This window comes from Lactuca saligna, chromosome 5 (assembly GCF_052625555.1).
Source record: "Lactuca saligna cultivar CGN05327 chromosome 5, ASM5262555v1, whole genome shotgun sequence".
In the NCBI taxonomy this organism is placed as follows: Eukaryota; Viridiplantae; Streptophyta; class Magnoliopsida; order Asterales; family Asteraceae; genus Lactuca; species Lactuca saligna.
Window position 1 is genome coordinate 282,744,628 of NC_136421.1, and position 17,359 is coordinate 282,761,986.

Below are 17,359 nucleotides of genomic sequence, written 5' to 3' on the forward strand. Positions count from 1 at the left end.
TAGGGTCTGCTTGAATCTATGAAAGATATATTGCCTCATGTTGAACATAGGAATTGTGTTATGCACATTTATGCTAACTTTAGAAAGACTTTCACAGGTTTGGAATATAAGAAGTTGTTTTGGGCTGCCTCTATAAGTTGCACACAAGGTGACTTCAAAAGGCATATGGAAAGCATCAAGAAATTGAACCCTTCTACATATGAATACTTGATGTCAAAGCAACCAAAAACATGGTCTAGAGCCTATTTTGGATCATGCTATACATGTGAAGCAGTTGAGAAAGGGACTTCAGGGTGCTTCAACTCAATAATATTGGATGCTAGGAGAAAACCTTTGATCACCATGCTTGAAGAGATACGGATTTATATCATGGACAGGTTTGCTTACATGAATGAGGAAAGTAAAAAGTGGAATTCAAATGTTTGTCCAAAAATTGAAAAAAATGAATAGATTTGGGAAAAATATGAGGTACTATTTTATGCTTTCTAAAACTTGTCTTAATCATTAATTATTGTTACTAACTAGATACTTGATTGTAGGTTATGGGGAATAATTCATAGTTAAGGGCATGTGTTTGAGGCCAGAATAGGGTGTGACAGTTATAGGGTGGACTTAGATGATATGACATGTTCATGTAGGCTGTGGGATTTGGCTGACATCCCTTGTGTGCATACAAATGCATCAATTAATTTTATCCATCAAACACCAGATGCATACATCAATGCATACTTCTCTAAAGAGAAATTTAGGCAATGTTACTCAACAAACATTGAACCTGTTAATGTAAGCAATCTTTGGGCCCAAACTGAGTACATTAAGCCATTGCCTCTAATGTCTAGGAGGATGCCTGGTAGGCCTGCTACCAAAAGAAAGAGGCATGTCAGTGAGAAGGAGAGCAAGATTTCAACAACAAAAGTGAAGGTTGCAATAACTACCAGATGTGGTAATTGTTTGGAATATGGTCATAATAAGAGGGCATGTAAGAATGAGAGAAAACAATATGTGCCCCCCCCCCCCCCACACACCAAAGAAGACAGGAAGGCCAAGAAAACATCCCATCCCCCATGTATTTGTTCCTAACCAGTCACTAAATGAGAGAAAACAATACTACAAACCCTGGTCAACCAAATGTCCCAAGTCAACCTTCATGCTCTAACATAGTGAGGAGGAGTCCAAGAAAACATAACATATTGAGGATGAGTCCAAGAAAACATCAACAACAGGCAGGTTCTAAAAGATTTAGGAGAAATAGTATTAATGTACCTATGAAGAAGTTATGCACAAGGAGAGGTGGTGGGAAGATTGGTTCTGCAAAAATTGGGAATAATACTCCAACTATAGGTACTCAAGAGAGTGTGGTTCAACAAGTTCTAGTTGTTGATGAGGGTGAAAATGTGATGAGTGAAAATGTGATGGGTGAAAATATCATGCAAGAAGGTTATAATGTGGGTCAAAGTGTGGTTCAACAAGTTCCAGTTGTAGAAGTTCCTATTGTTGTAGAAGAAGGTGTGGTGCAGGAAGAAGGTGTTGTGCAGGAAGTTCCAGTAATTCATATTCAGGATGGTCATATAATGCAAGGAGGAACTAGTCAAACAAGTGTGATGGAAGGTAGTGACACCTTTGGGCAAGTAAGATCAAGTATTAGTTGGAAGCTTAAATCAATAAATGATGAAATTAAACAAGGTATTGATGCAATTTTACAAGAGGTTAACTTCAAAAACAAAACACAGTCCAGTCCACTAAATGGTGATAATGGGGTGGAAGATAATGATGTTATTGAGTTTACTGAGGGCAAAGAGGATGATATTCTACCAGAGATGATACAAATAGGACCTGAAGACATTGCTAATAAGCTAGAAGCTGGTTATAGCATGGCATAAATAGAAGTTATGATAGGGGTACAAGTGGAATTGGATGATTCCCCACCAGTTGAACTGGTAAGACCTATTATCTTTTATTAATTAACAAATTTTATGCTGATTTTTGTGAAATAATTATATCTTTTTACATTAGAATGTAAATGATTTCATTGATGGTCATCATTCTGATGATGATGTTGGTCTGGATGGTGGAGCTAAAGGTGTTGGAGATGAAGCTATAGGTGATGGTGATGGAGAAGTTCATGATGTTGGACCTGATCATGGTGTTGGATATGAAGTTGTTGGTGATGGTGATGAAGAAGGTCATGGTAGTGGAGATGTTGATGATGGTGATGGACTTGAAGGTGATGGTGTTGGACCTGAAGGTGGTGTTGAAGAATTGGGTGATAATGAGGAAAATCAGGATGATGATGGACATGAGGTTGTCCCAATGGTTAGGAGAACAAGGAAAACATCTGGGAGGATTACCAAGATAAAGCTAAGGAAGGGTGTCTATGACAAAGATGGTGGTGGTTATTCTTATGTAAAGTCAATCAACTTGGAGTAGTTTGTTAGCAAGAAGGGGTATGGGGGTGTAGTGTGAATGGTATAGGTTGCCACTTTTGTAAACTTTGTTTTTTGGCATTTTGATTGCAACATGCATCCAATTGTTACCATTTAGGTTGCCTTTTTTGTGCATTGTTTAGGCATTTTGGTACAAATGGATGGTTGCTACATATTGGTACTATATATAATGGATACACCCCCTTCTATATTATGTTCAATCTTTTAGAATTGTTACCATTCACTAATTGTTTCTGCAAATTCATACCAATTACCATTTTAATTAAACTTGTACTACAAATTCATACCAATTACACTTGTAATGGATACATGGTAGTATGTAATTAAACTTGTACTACAAATTCATACCAATTACCATCTTAATTCAATCTACTCCAAATCCATACCACTTGTTACATTTACTGAAATTATAATTATTACCATTCACCAATTGTTACCATTCAACAGCTTCTACTCCAAATTCATACCACTTACCATTTTTTGTACTCTAAATTACTGAATTAATCATACAACATTGCAATTAACCAACTTGTACTCCACTTAACATCCATACATTTCAAATTAACATCCATACATTGCAAATTAACTTCAATACATTAAAAATTACAATCCTAACATTACATATACCTACCAAAGTATCAAATACCATCAAAAGCTACATATATCATACCATCAAAAGCTACATATTTCAAGATCACAATATTAGTGGCATAACAAATAACTGCCATTAAATCTTGTATACTACTAGAACAAGCATGAATAATATAGCCCCTAACAAAACAACAACCATTTGCATTAATGTCATCATTTGTCGCTGCTATGTAATCCGATTTAACTCTGGCATCATATCTTGTTTTTGAACTCCTTCATCGTCAACCCATCTAAAAAACCCACAACCTCCTTCTCCTTACATAATTACATCAATGCATAATACCCTTACTGCAATCCTACTAAAGAAAAGGGAAAATGATTTTTACCTTATAATTAGGGCACCTCCAAACTTTCTTTCATGGATTTTCTGGTGTGCATGAAACAAACACAAGGCATAAATCTTCACACCAACACTTCACTTCGCTCTTCTTCTTGAATCATGAATTCACATTCGAGCTTGATTTTGCAGAAGATATTGGCATTTTGCATGGGAGAATATTGCGTTGCGAGAGGATGCAAGAAACAGGGGGATGGGGAAGGGTTATGTGGGAGAGGGTTATAAAATGGGGCCCATATTGTTTGACATGTCACCTAAATTGCCAAATCAACACATGGTAACCGGCTGCTAAGGGTCCAACCTGTTAAATGAGATATTTGATACATTTAGTGAAAGTATTCGGCTTTAATAACCCAAAAACTCAACCAAGGGTAAAACCGACATTTTTTTGGAAAACTTAAGGGCTTTTATGATAATTTCCCGTAAAACAATTGTATCTGACAATAAAAAATCTAAGCAACTAATTAGTTTCATATTATATTATTACTTGTTTTTACTTTTATATTTGTAAAATAATATTTATTAAATGCTACATTAAACTATATAATATATATATATATATATATATATATATATATATATATATATATATATATATATATCTTTTTAGTCTTTCTTTTATTAAATGCTTAAAGCATGTACTTATATATTTTCTTAAAAATAAATAGCTATCTCCTAACCTAAAATATTTTTGAAAAAGTATGTAATAAAAAATAGAAAATGATTTTCAATTTTCAAGGAAACTGATTGACAATTAGTAATTTCAATAGAACAAATAAAAAACCATCGGTACATAATCATATCTAAAGATATTCAAGATTTTTTTTTTCACAAAACCTATCTATGCTCTACTACATCAGGCATATTTCCAAATACATAGAATACTACTTGTTGGATACTCAACACATTAATCATATGTGGATCCCAAACTTTGTATTTTTCTAGAATACTTTCTATTAAGCCGACCAACTTGCAGAAAAACATCCGTACAAAACTAAATGCCAAAACTGAAATAAACTTTATCATAACATTAAATAATTTTTCTATTTACATTACATTAACAGTGTACCTTAATTTATGCGTATATTACACCATCATACTTTCAAAAAACAACTTCAAGCCTAAAAAAAGTCTGGTCTAATAATATTAGACCAGTCCAAATGTGCAACCACGATCCATGGGCTACTTATATTTGACTTGTTTCTAAGTTTATGTGGTTCTACAAATAAACAAAGAAAAATACATTATGAAATTTAAAAATATATTAAAATAAGCAAAAAAAAATCCACAAATAAAAAAAATAGATACTTGTATCTTGTACTTTGGTATAGCCTAAATTTTACTTTAAGTTTGTTAAATATAGCTCTCGACCACAAAATGTTGTTGTATGTGTTCTATATGTATACATACATATGAGATTTCTAGGCTGAAATATTTCAAGTACCTGTAAAGTGTTAATATCAGGATCAAATAAGAATTGTGCATATCACATATGATTAACATCTCCAATATGCTATCTCCTTTATTTTATTAATCAACTGCCCCTTCAGGCTGCCATAAACAAATAGTTCACTTAGTATTCTCTTGTAAATAGTATAAGCCTAAAGTATAATGCTAAAATACTAAAAACAGTAAAAGTGCATTGATAAATTTATTTGCATTGAACTCATAAGTATGCATACAACTTAGAACCAAATAGAGCTTTTAAAAAGAATACACTTTCAAATGCAACAATTTAGAGTCATATAAGAATATCATTTGTTATGATATCGGGTACAATAACAATGTCAACTGGTCAAATGTTATGTAAAATATTGAAAAAATATCTTCAAAATGTGAATTTAATTTATAAAAGGTCCGAAAAAAGAATGAATATCACTTGTATTTCATCTCCAACATCACATCAAAGATCAAGCTTATAACCAACCAACTAAACATGGTAAAAAAAACCCAAACAATCAAATACTTATGTAACGGGAAGCATAAATCCAAAATTATCTCATAAAGAAGAAGAGTTTCGAACCAGAATAATAAAAAATTAAGAATATCTAGAAATAGAAAAGGAATTAAAACCTTGATGAAGAACTCATGTGAGAAGATTGGTTGTTTAGGTTACATGCTAAGAAAGAGAGCTCATAAAAGATAGATGGTTAATTAGTATATATAAAAAATGAGAATATGAAAATTAAAAACATCAAGACTAAGTGTGGATTTTCGAAATTGAACCTGTTTTCTCTTTTTTTGAACAACACCACTACACCAAAATAATTCCTCTATTTACTAAAAAATTCTTTGTTTAAAATAAAAACTCTAAAAGTGTTTCTCAATTTAAAGGAAAAATCACGAACAGATCTAATAATGGAAATAAGAACATCAAAAGTAATTAGCAACGTCTCATGACAAAAATTGTATCAATCACTTGTATGTTTGCTGAATAGATTGAATTCGTGAAACAAGTTTTAGGCATCTTGATGAAAAAAATTAACCTCATCCCAAGATGAATTGTTCATTCAAAGATCTAGGCCGAATGTAACCTTCAATATCAGTATGTTAGCCAGTCAAAAATCTGAAATTTACACAAAGTAAGTGATAAAATTTTAATTCTTGTTTTGTTGAGAAGAACTTAAATGAAATAAAATGTTTATTTATAAATGGTTTTTCGGTTGTTGCAATGTTCAAATTTGGCATTTGATAGAAACATTTTTCTTGACCCATTAGGTTAAAATATTTTATTGGATACAAATGTGTATTAAAATGTTAAAATATTTTATTGAATACAAATGTGTATTAAAATGTTAATTGTAGACAAATATATATTTATTATCAAGTGAATAATTAATATTGAATTGTTTAATATTTTATTTAGATAAATGATAATTGACTGATTGAGTTTCAAACTTTCAATGACGAACTATGTCAATATGGACTAAATTCAAAAAAAAATTAAAAATTAAAAATTTGCCAAAGTTTCCAAAGTTCTCACTTTTAGTCCTAATCTTTTACTAAATTGGTGCCCTACAAAGGTTTTTCATTTTGATTGATTTAGTCCCTACAAACAGGATCTTACATTTTATAGGTTTAGTCTCCGTTTGATCCCGTCGACAGGCTAACCCAAACATTCTAGGGCTATAGAATCTTAATTATGTACAATTATGGTGCACACACTAAGCAACTACAGTAATAATGTCAATTTCATTTAATTTATAAGAAGTCTCCTAGGATATCAGGCGTCATATTGCAATTTTATCATGCAATTCCTGAAAATCCCTAGCCTATCACTAGCATGCAGTTCTATCATAGTCATCATAAACAAATAAAAGTGTGAGTAATTTGGGGGTATGCTTTCTTGCTTTGCTTGATCGTACACATCTCATCATTCATTGGTTACTTTTGAAAACCATTTTTGGAAAAATCATTTTGAAAGTTCTAATATATCCTTAATTTGAGTCTAGATTCATACGAATAATCGTCAATTCTCTCAAATTAGGGCTTTGATACAATTTGTAACATTCCAAGTAACAAATGTGTGTTAATCAACAAACCATTTTGCTACACTAATGGTATACACCTTATCTTTAAGCATATCGATTTTTTTGGTTTGAATCAAAAAGAATTTGTTGCTTTTTCTTGAACGATTTACACAAGAGAAGTGTGAAAAGTTGTATTTTGTATGCCAAATATAGAATTCCCATAATGTTTAAGATTTATTTCTAATGAACTTGAATATCAAGAGTTTATTGATATTATTTATCATCATGGATGCTAATTTTTGGTATACATGGACCATTTTGGTACTAATATGCAAGTATTATCTAATGAAACTGGTAGTTATAAGGAGTACAACTATTCAGGTATATCAAACATGTTAATGGAAATGGATGATGGTACTGACCTAACTAACTTCATGAGTCCAATGAAGACCAACAAAGTAAGAGTAACCCATAAAGGATTAACTTAGAAAAATCAAAATAAGGATTGACACAAATGATGATGTCCTAGAAGACGATGAAGATGATAATGTCCCTGATGTTAATGTTAAAACAAGAATCAATGAAGATGTACCATAGAAGAAGCAGTTGCACATTCTAGGTATGAGATTTACCAATCTTAAACAATTGAAACACATGTTGTGTTGCAGCCAATGACTATCAAGTGTGTTATGAAACAAATGATAGCAAAAGTATCTTGGTTAAGGGTTGTAGTGGTGATTTCACATTTAAGATAGGCTTCATGGATGGGCGAGGAGCAATCATTCCAAATCAAGTCTCTTATTATTGATCGTAATTATGCTATAAACTTCAAAATTGGTTTAATTATTAATTATAAATGGATTGATAATCATTTCACTAAAGAAGTTCTTGAGAAAGAGAAATTCAATGTTAGGATACTAAAAGAAGAAGTGAAAAATTTGGTATAGAGGTGAGTATGGGAAAATGTGGTAGAACCAAGCAATATGTAATATCTCTTCTTAAAGATACTGATGGGTTTTATAGGTTATTAAAATACATATGAAGAAAAATCTTAACCCTTAAGTTTACATACAACCTATAAAGGATCTATGTTTTCTCTAATTGATAGCAATAAACCATAAACATGAAGAACACTAATGGAAACGTATTAAAATCAAAATATACATATGATTAGGGTTACATACCTTTTAATTATATTAGAAAATAATCACACCAATTTCCTTCTTGAAAACCTTAGAAAGTAAGCACCAAAAGATTAGTGCCTCTAATGGCTTGTATCCAAACCCTAGCAATTAGAAGACGAGAGGAGAAAGAAGGAGAAAATTCAGATATTCTCTTGGAATCAGGAGTGGACGAAAATGGGAGCCTCAATGGCCCTATTGATAGTTGAACAAGGAACCTTGAAATCCATAATTTGAATACAATATTAATATTTCAAATTATATAATTATCCAATCCCTTATTTATCTTTAATAAACATTTTAGAAACCCTAAACAGGCATGCCAAAACCGGCCATCCTAAGAGAGTTCTATAATCCTTCTCATATTCAACTTTTGAACAATATCAAGTCAATCCCTACACCTCTAATTAATCAAATTAATTCCAATTAATTTCTAATTAATTATTAATTAATTAAAACTATTTATAATTAATATATTAATCATATAATATATTAAAAAAATCATTTATTACAATTTATTAATCATATAACAAATCAATAAATTAACCTCTTTCTCTAAATGTTGTTCTACACAATTACCGATTATGAGGGCAACCAAAAACTCACTTTGCTTTCAGTTCAAGTATATACCAATTTAGTTATGATATTAGACACCTTAATCCATTAGTCTCCTACTTGGATAAGTCTATAACTACAATTGCAAATATAACTTCCATTCAAAATCAAAGTGTGTTTTCCAAAGTAATTACCGAACTCTGATTACATTAAACATTGGGCCTAAGATAAGTAATCAAATATTCTTTTGTTATTCAAGATATCACATGGACATGAGACATGGATTATAATCAATGTCATTGTCCAAAATTATTTTTTTGATTTCCCGATTTATGATCACTCCATTAAAATACTAATTGAACACATCAATTTAGTCCTGGCGCAGTGAGATGCTAACCACGACGTCGTGGACTGTAAGTCTTACGTTTGTTTTGTCCTTCAGCGACTACAATGCGGTCAGAGGGATTAGCCACGACACGGTGGTTAGTGTTGCATTTGAACATTGACTGTTGACTTTTGATAAGTTTGACCTTGGGTAGAATTGAGTATTTGACTAAGGACTGGTCTAGGTTTGACATTATGTAACCTGTGTTAGTTGTTCTGTTGCTGAGGTTTGCTGTTGAGCTCCTACTAGATAGCTCAAGTGAATTTTCTCATTATACTATGTAGTACAATATGGATCCTCAAAATAATAGGATGTTGGTATGATGTAGCGAGCTTTTAGGCATGTAAATTTGTTTAATAATTACTTGTAGCTGCTTGTTTGGTAGTTATATATATATATATATATATATATATATATATATATATATATATATATATGTCGACATATTATGGGTGAATTGAGGGTGGACTAGCTATGTGCTGAAGGCCAAGATATTCGAAGCGGGACCAACCTTATGTTGAAGGCCAAAAGGGCAAATCAACTTTTTGCTGAAGGCCGGGGCAGACTCACTTAATGCTTTAGGCCAAATGGGGTGGACCAGCTTGATGCTTTATGCCAAAAGGGCGGACCGACCTTACGCTGAAGGCCATTGTGTAAATGCATTATATGTGTATTGTTGTGTGGGGTATTTTGGAAAACTCACTAAGCTTTAACTTATAGTTGTTAGTTGATCTTTTTCCAGGTACTTTATCAATTCGTGGGAATGCAAATGCATGATTGTACACACACATTAACAGTTTTATGATTTGAATTTCAATATTGCTTTTCTTTATAACTCTGAGTTTATGAAACAATGGTTTTGCCTTGCCTGTATCTTTATGAAAATGAGTGTTTATTCTATTTTAAAAATGAAAATTTTATTTGAAAAAATCGAGATGTTACAAAAAGCTTGTTGAAACAACCCAAAAATACGACCCAAAAATTTCGTTTTTCGATATAATCAAACCATAATCAGAGTGTCATATAATAAAACCATACGTGATGTATTCCAACATAATAGAAAACACTGTGCGGAAAACTGTATCATACTACGTCAAATCAAAACAAACTAAATCAATCCCAGGCTAAAAGCTAAAGCTGTGGTGTGTGCGATGCCGTCACCCCGAGCTCTTCCCTTTGCTTGCGGAAGTACCTGAAACCAAAACTGAAACTGTAAGCACGAAGCTTAGTGAGCTCCCCCAAACTACCACATACCATACAATAACATATAAACACATATTGGGCCTTGCCCACTGCATCGGGACGAAGCCCGGCAACTGCATCGGACCGAAGTTCGGAACGGACTGGGACCTTGTCCCCTGCATCGGACCAAAGTCCGGAACTATCTGCATCGGACCGAAGTCCGGAACTAACTGCATCGGACCAAAGTCCGGAACCGACTGGGACCTTGTCCCCTGCATCGGACTGAAGTCCGGAACTAACTGACTGAGCATAGCGTAGCATAACATAACAACTAGCATGAACACATATACTGCATACTACATCGGGCCATAGCCCGGAACACATAATACATAACACATAAGACATAGCACACAAATCCTGTCTGGGCCACGAAGGCATCAAACATACTAGCTACTGCATCGGATCAAAGTCCGGAAACTACTGCTAACTGAACGGGCCGGCATTGTGGCCTTAGACCCGTCCCTACTGGAAGGAAACTCACCTCGTAAACTGGCTGCTGAGTGTGTGGCTCTGGAGGCTAACGGCTGCTGCTCCTGTATCTCCCCGGCTACAAGTCCATAAACACACTCAATCAAATACTAAACACTGCACTTGGGTAAAATGACTCTTTTACCCTTGGGTCAAAGTTACTTTCATTTGGACTGACTCGCCGAGTTGGGCCACCCAACTCGCCGAGTCCTACTCTCACTTTTCAATCCTACTCGCTGCTACTCGTCGAGTATGGCATCGACTCGACGAGTACCCTCTTGATCCAAGAACTCAGACAATCTTCATCCGACTCGCCGAGCCGTATGAACATACTCGACGAGTTGTTCTTGATCTTAAGAAGATTGCCTTGGACTCGCCGAGTTGTATGAACAACTTGCCGAGTCCCTCCATTACTGAGTCTACCTTCAACTCGCAGAGTCCACTCTCTAACTCACTGGTTCCACTCAACACTGCTAAAAATGAAGGAATCGGGGACTCGCGACTTAACTCGCCGAGTCGTTCTTCCCGACTCGCCGAGTTGCCGCCATGCAACTGTTTTTCACCGGATTTTGCTTGAATCCAACACATACAAATGATAGATCTGAGTCCAATAAGCTGGTTTACCACGTAAAGTTTCCAACTTTACGTGTACAACACATGAATAAGGGAAAATAAGGCTAAAAGATGCATAAAAGGGATAGATCTAGGGTTAATATGCAAAGTATCCTCATAAAGGCAACAGATCTAGACTATGGGACCTCTCAATGAATAGATCTAAGGATATCTCGGCTTGTTAGGGCATTCATGCAATCATAAGGCTTGGAACAAGCATCAACTAGATCTTAGAAGAGTTCTAATGGAGGTTTAAAGCATAAAACAAGAGGGGAAATCCGAAAATACCTCAAATAACTCAGATTTGCCCTTGGATCTTGGCACTCCACCTCTTCTCCTTGCTCCTTTCTTCTTCTCCTTCTTCAAGCCTTCACAAAATCACACAAAATCACTTACAAACTCTCAAGGATGAACTGGGGTTTTCTCACAGCTTTAGAGGGTGAAGGAGGCGAGAATGGGGGCTATAAGGTGACTTAAATAGTGGGCAACCCGGGGATTTAGGGTTTCACCCAGACGGATGGACTCGCCGAGTCACCAGCTAACACGTGCTTGAAGTCGCGACCCTACTCGGCGAGTCAGGCTATGAACTCGCCGAGTCCCTCTTGCAAAACTTTAAAACAATTACTAATGAATTAACATACCGGGAACGAGTCGTTACAATTCTCCCCCACTTATCTTAGACTTCGTCCTCGAAGTATGCTACGGCTGGATCTGTAAATGTCTCCGGGTAGTGTGTTCTCATCTCCTCCTCAGCCTCCCACGTCCATTCAGACCCCTTCCGATGCTGCCACTGTACCTTCACTAGCTGGATTACCTTGTTCTTCAAGGTCTTGGTCTTCCGATCCAGAATCGCGACCGGCCTCTCAATATAATTCAGGCTGCTATCAACCTAAATATCCTCTAGGGGAACGACTGCTGACTCATCCACCAAACACTTCCTCAACTGCGACACGTGGAAGGTGTTGTGGATCTGACTAAGCTCCTCAGGAAGATCTAACCGATAAGCAACCCGACCCACCCGAGCCAAAACCCTGAAAGGACCAATAAATCTGGGGCCCAGCTTGCCCCTCTTCCAGAACTTGATGACACCTTTCCAAGGTGAGACTTTCAGAAGAACCATATCTCCCACCTAAAACTCCAAGTCCGAACGCCTCCTGTCAGCGTAGCTCTTTTGCCGACTCTGCGCAGTCTGCAGCCTACTACGGACCTGCTGGATCAACTCAGTCGTCTTGAGCACCACTTCTGTGCTCCCGATGACTCGCTGACCGACCTCGCCCCAACAAATCGGGGTCCTACACTTCCTCCCATACAACATCTCAAAAGGAGGTCGATCAATACTCGCATGATAACTGTTGTTATACGAGAATTCCGCTAACGGAAGATACGTATCCCAACTGCCCCCAAAATCTAGAACACATGCCCTCAGCATGTCCTTAAGAGTCTGAATCGTCCTCTCGCTCTGCCCGTCAGTCTGGGGGTGAAAAGCGGTGCTAAAATGAAGACGAGTACCCATCTCGTCGTGGAACCGCTTCCAGAATCTGGATGTGAAACGGACATCTCGGTCTGACACCACCGATACCGGCACTCCATGACGTGCCACAATCTCTCGCACATAGATATCGGCTAACTTTTCTGCCGATATACTCTCCTGAATCGGAATAAAATGGGCACTCTTCGTCAACCGATCCACTACTACCCATATCGAATCCACCCCGCGTGCGGTCCTGGGAAGCTTGGTGACAAAATCCATGGTGATGTCCTCCCATTTCCACACGGGAATGTCTAACGGCTGCATCTTGCCATGAGGTCTCTGGTGTTCCGCCTTGACCTTCCGGCAGGTCAAGCATCTCTCAACATACCAAGCGACGTCCCGCTTCATGCAGGGCCACCAATAATCAGGTCGAAGATCTCGATACATTTTTGTCGCCCCGGGGTGGATAGAAAACCGAGACTTATGAGCCTCGTCCATCAACACCTGCCGTACTCCACCCCAGTACGGTACCCACACCCTACCATGAAGCGTCAGCAAACCCCGACTATCATAATCAAACGAAGCTACTCGGCCCACTATTCTCTCACACTTCTGCCTCTCCTCCTTGAGACCCTCCATCTGAGCCTCCTTGATCCGTTCCAACAACGGAGTGATCACTGTCATTCTCATACACAGATCTCTGATAGGGGCCGCCGACACTTTGCGGCTTAGGGCGTCGACCACCACGTTAGCCTTCCCTGGATGATAAAGGATCTCACAATCATAATCCTTCAGCACGTCCAACCACCTCCTCTGCCTCATGTTCAGACTCGGCTGAACCATAAGATATCGCAAGCTCTTGTGATCCGTGTATATAGTACAATGGACCCCATAAAGGTAATGTCTCCAAATCTTGAGGGCAAACACAACTGCCCCCAGCTCCAAATCGTGGGTAGGATAATTAGCCTCGTGAGGCTTCAACTGTCTCGAGGCATAAGCTACCACATGGCCTCGCTGCATCAATACTGCTCCCATACCTGTGATCGAAGCATCACAATAGACTACGAAGTCCTCTACTCCCTCTGGCAAGGTAAGGATCGGAGCCTCGCACAATCTCTGTCTGAGAGTCTCGAACGCCGCCTGCTGCTCAGGCCCCCAACGAAATACCACTGACTTCTTGGTTAGTCGGGTGAGCGGCACTGCTATCTTGGAGAAGTCCTGAATAAATCTCCGTTAATACCCTGCCAACCCTAGGAAGCTCCGAATCTCAGATGGAGACATCGGGACCTCCCACTGCATCACGGCCTCTATCTTGGCCGGATCTACCAAAATACCCTTCTGGTTGACGAGATGACCAAGAAACTGCACCTCGCGCAACCAGAACTCACACTTGGAGAACTTCGCGAAAAGTCTCTCCCTCCTCAAAGTCTCCAATACCCCCCGCAGGTGCTCCTCGTGCTGCCCCTGTGTCTTGGAATATACCAAGATATCGTCTATGAATACTATCACTGACCGATCCAGCATCGGCCTGCACACGCGGTTCATGAGGTCCATGAACGCGGCTGGGGCATTAGTGAGCCCAAATGGCATCACCACGAACTCATAATGACCATACCGGGTCCTGAAAGCAGTCTTCTGTACATCCTCATCTCTAACTCTCATCTGATGATAACCGGAGCGTAGATCGATCTTGGAGAACCAAGACGCTCCCTGAAGCTGATCAAACAAGTCATCTATCCTCGGAAGTGGGTAACGGTTCTTCACCGTTACCTTGTTCAACTCCCGATAATCAATGCACATACGATGCGACCCATCCTTCTTCCTCACAAACAGGATCGGCGCTCCCCAAGGCGAACTGCTCGGCCGAATGAAACCCTTGTCTAACAGCTCTTGCAGCTGTGTAGACAACTCCTGCATCTCAGGGGGAGCTAGTCGATACGGTGCTTTGGCTATCGGAGCCGCACCAGGAATTAGGTCGATCCTGAACTCAACCTGTCTCTCAGGAGGTATCCCCGGCAAATCCTCGGGAAAAACATCCGGGTAGTCCCGAACAATAGGAACATCATCAATCGTCGTCTTGCCCTTCTCCCGGGCATCCAAGACGTAAACTACAAAACCGGCGCAACCCTGCTGAACATAGTGCCTCGCCCTAGCGGCGGAACAAAAGATCGGTCCTCGCTGGGGCCTCTCGCCCTGAATCACTATCTCTCCCCCGCTGGGAGTGCGAACCCTCACTAGCTGAAGCTCACAATCAATCACCGCCCCATTGGGGCTTAGCCAATCCATACCCACAATAACTTTATTCCCTCGCAGGGGAATAGGAACCAGGTCCACTGAAAACTGCTCATCAAATATCTGAAGGGAACACCCTCTATGTACTCTACCGACCCTCACGGTCCTATCATTTGCTATCTCAACCTCTAATGGACAATCCAGCTCCCCTGGAGCTCTGCTAAATCTCTTGCTAAGCGCAAGCGATACGAATGATCGGGTAGCCCCCGAATCGAACAATAACAAAGCAGAAATGCCGTTCACCGAGAACGACCCTAAATAAAGCATATCATCAAGTAATATTCAAACGATAATGATAATTAAAAGGTGAAGGAAAGATACATACCCGTCACCACATCAGGAGTCGCTCGCGCCTCCTCTGTTGTCATCTGAAACGCCCTACTCTTCGCCACTGGCGCATCAGATCGGCCCTGCCGGCCATCTGTAATCCTCAAGGTGGCAGGGGCAGGTGCAACCACCTTCCCTGCTGCAGCTAAACTGGGACACTGGGACTTTTTATGTCCCCTCTGATTGCACTGAAAGCAAATCAGATCTAATGCTGTAACCGTAGTAGCAGGGGCCGTACAATCCCTGCTCAAATGCCCAATCTGACCGCACTTGTAGCAGTCGGAACTCCCTGCCTTGCACGCCCCCTCGTGCATTCTCCCACACTTGCCACACCGACCGTGGCTCTGCTGACTCCTGGACCTGTGATCTGAAACCTTGGGCTTTTTGCCCAAACTGCCTGAACCCGAAACCGCCTCCGGTTTCCTCTTCTTCTCAATCTCGAGATCAATCTCCCTCTCCCGAGCTCTAGCAATCATGTCGTCCAGCGTTTTACAACTGGACCGGCTCACAAACATGCGTATATCACTCCGCAACATCTCATGATAACGGGCCTTCTTCATCTCCTCATCGGCTGCATACTGAGGAACAAGAAGAGCCCTCTCCCTGAACTTGGCGGTGATCTCCGCCACTGTCTCTGTAGTCTGGGTAAGGTCCTGAAACTCCCTAGCTAACTGCTGCACCTCAATGACCGGTGCAAACTCCGCCCTGAACCTGGTAGAGAAATCAGTCCAGGTCATGGCATCCAATGCTGCATCATCCCCGATAGCATGTCCGACCTCCTCCCACCAATCCCGTGCCCTGTCCTTCAGAAGACAGGACGACAATCTGACCTTGTCCCCCTCGGGACACCTGCTAGTGCGGAAAGCGTTGGCCACATCCGCCAACCATCTGGTACTCGCTATGGGGTCCCGCGCCCCATGATAGTCTGGAGCTCCGCATGCCCTGAACTCCCTGAACGTAAGTGTGCACGACCCCATCATGGCCGCCATCTCCGCACGGAAAATACCCAATCTCTCATCCATCAGCTCTAAAATACCCTCCTTGATCGAACCGAAGATCACGGGAGTCTGCTCCAGTATGATGCGGGTAACCTCAGAAGAAAGGAACTCTCTGGTCTGCTCATCCATCTGCCCGACCTCCGGGCCTGATCCCGATCCTGATCCCCCTCCGGCATCTGAGCTGCCGACTGCTGGTCTCTGATGCAAAACTACCATTCTGAAACATATCATAACAACATCAGAACACTGAAATATCTCAAGGGATCATGACACTGCTACTAGCTTCCTGGTCTTGTCTTGGCCTTCCTTGATTCGAGTACGGATCCTCTGCTTTCAGTAGTACGGGCCCATACTACCTTCCACATCTATCCGTACTTTCCTCAAGAACTGCCTTGACTCCACCAAGTCACTTCTACTACTGCTATTCTCTGCTACTCTCATCCTAGGCTTGCCCTAGGGAAACCTCAGACTTAACACAACTGGTCCTCAGCTGCTGAAGGTCTCCTCATAATGCCAATTAGCCACTACCTAAACACCATCACATGTGATGAGGATCAGATAATCCTTCAAGTAAAAGACCCGTCCCTATAACGGTTGGACTCAAACGAGAGCTGCGCAATAGGGCCAGTTCCAGCACTCTGGGATTATTCAACCCTGACCACATGTGGTGTGACGTGTTCACCTAATGGCTAACTCCCATCACTCAGATTCCCACAAAGCACGAAGCAAGCAACATTCGGACAAGGGAAACAGACTCAAGCAAAACTATTCTCGTAACAAGAAACTGCACTAGCAAAGGATGCTAAGCTCATACTATCAGGCATAACCTAAACAGGCTATCCTACTGCTGTCTACTCAGTACTAGCATGCAATACTCATAAAGCTGTAACACATAAGCAGGCACATAAGGCATTCTCCTAGATCCT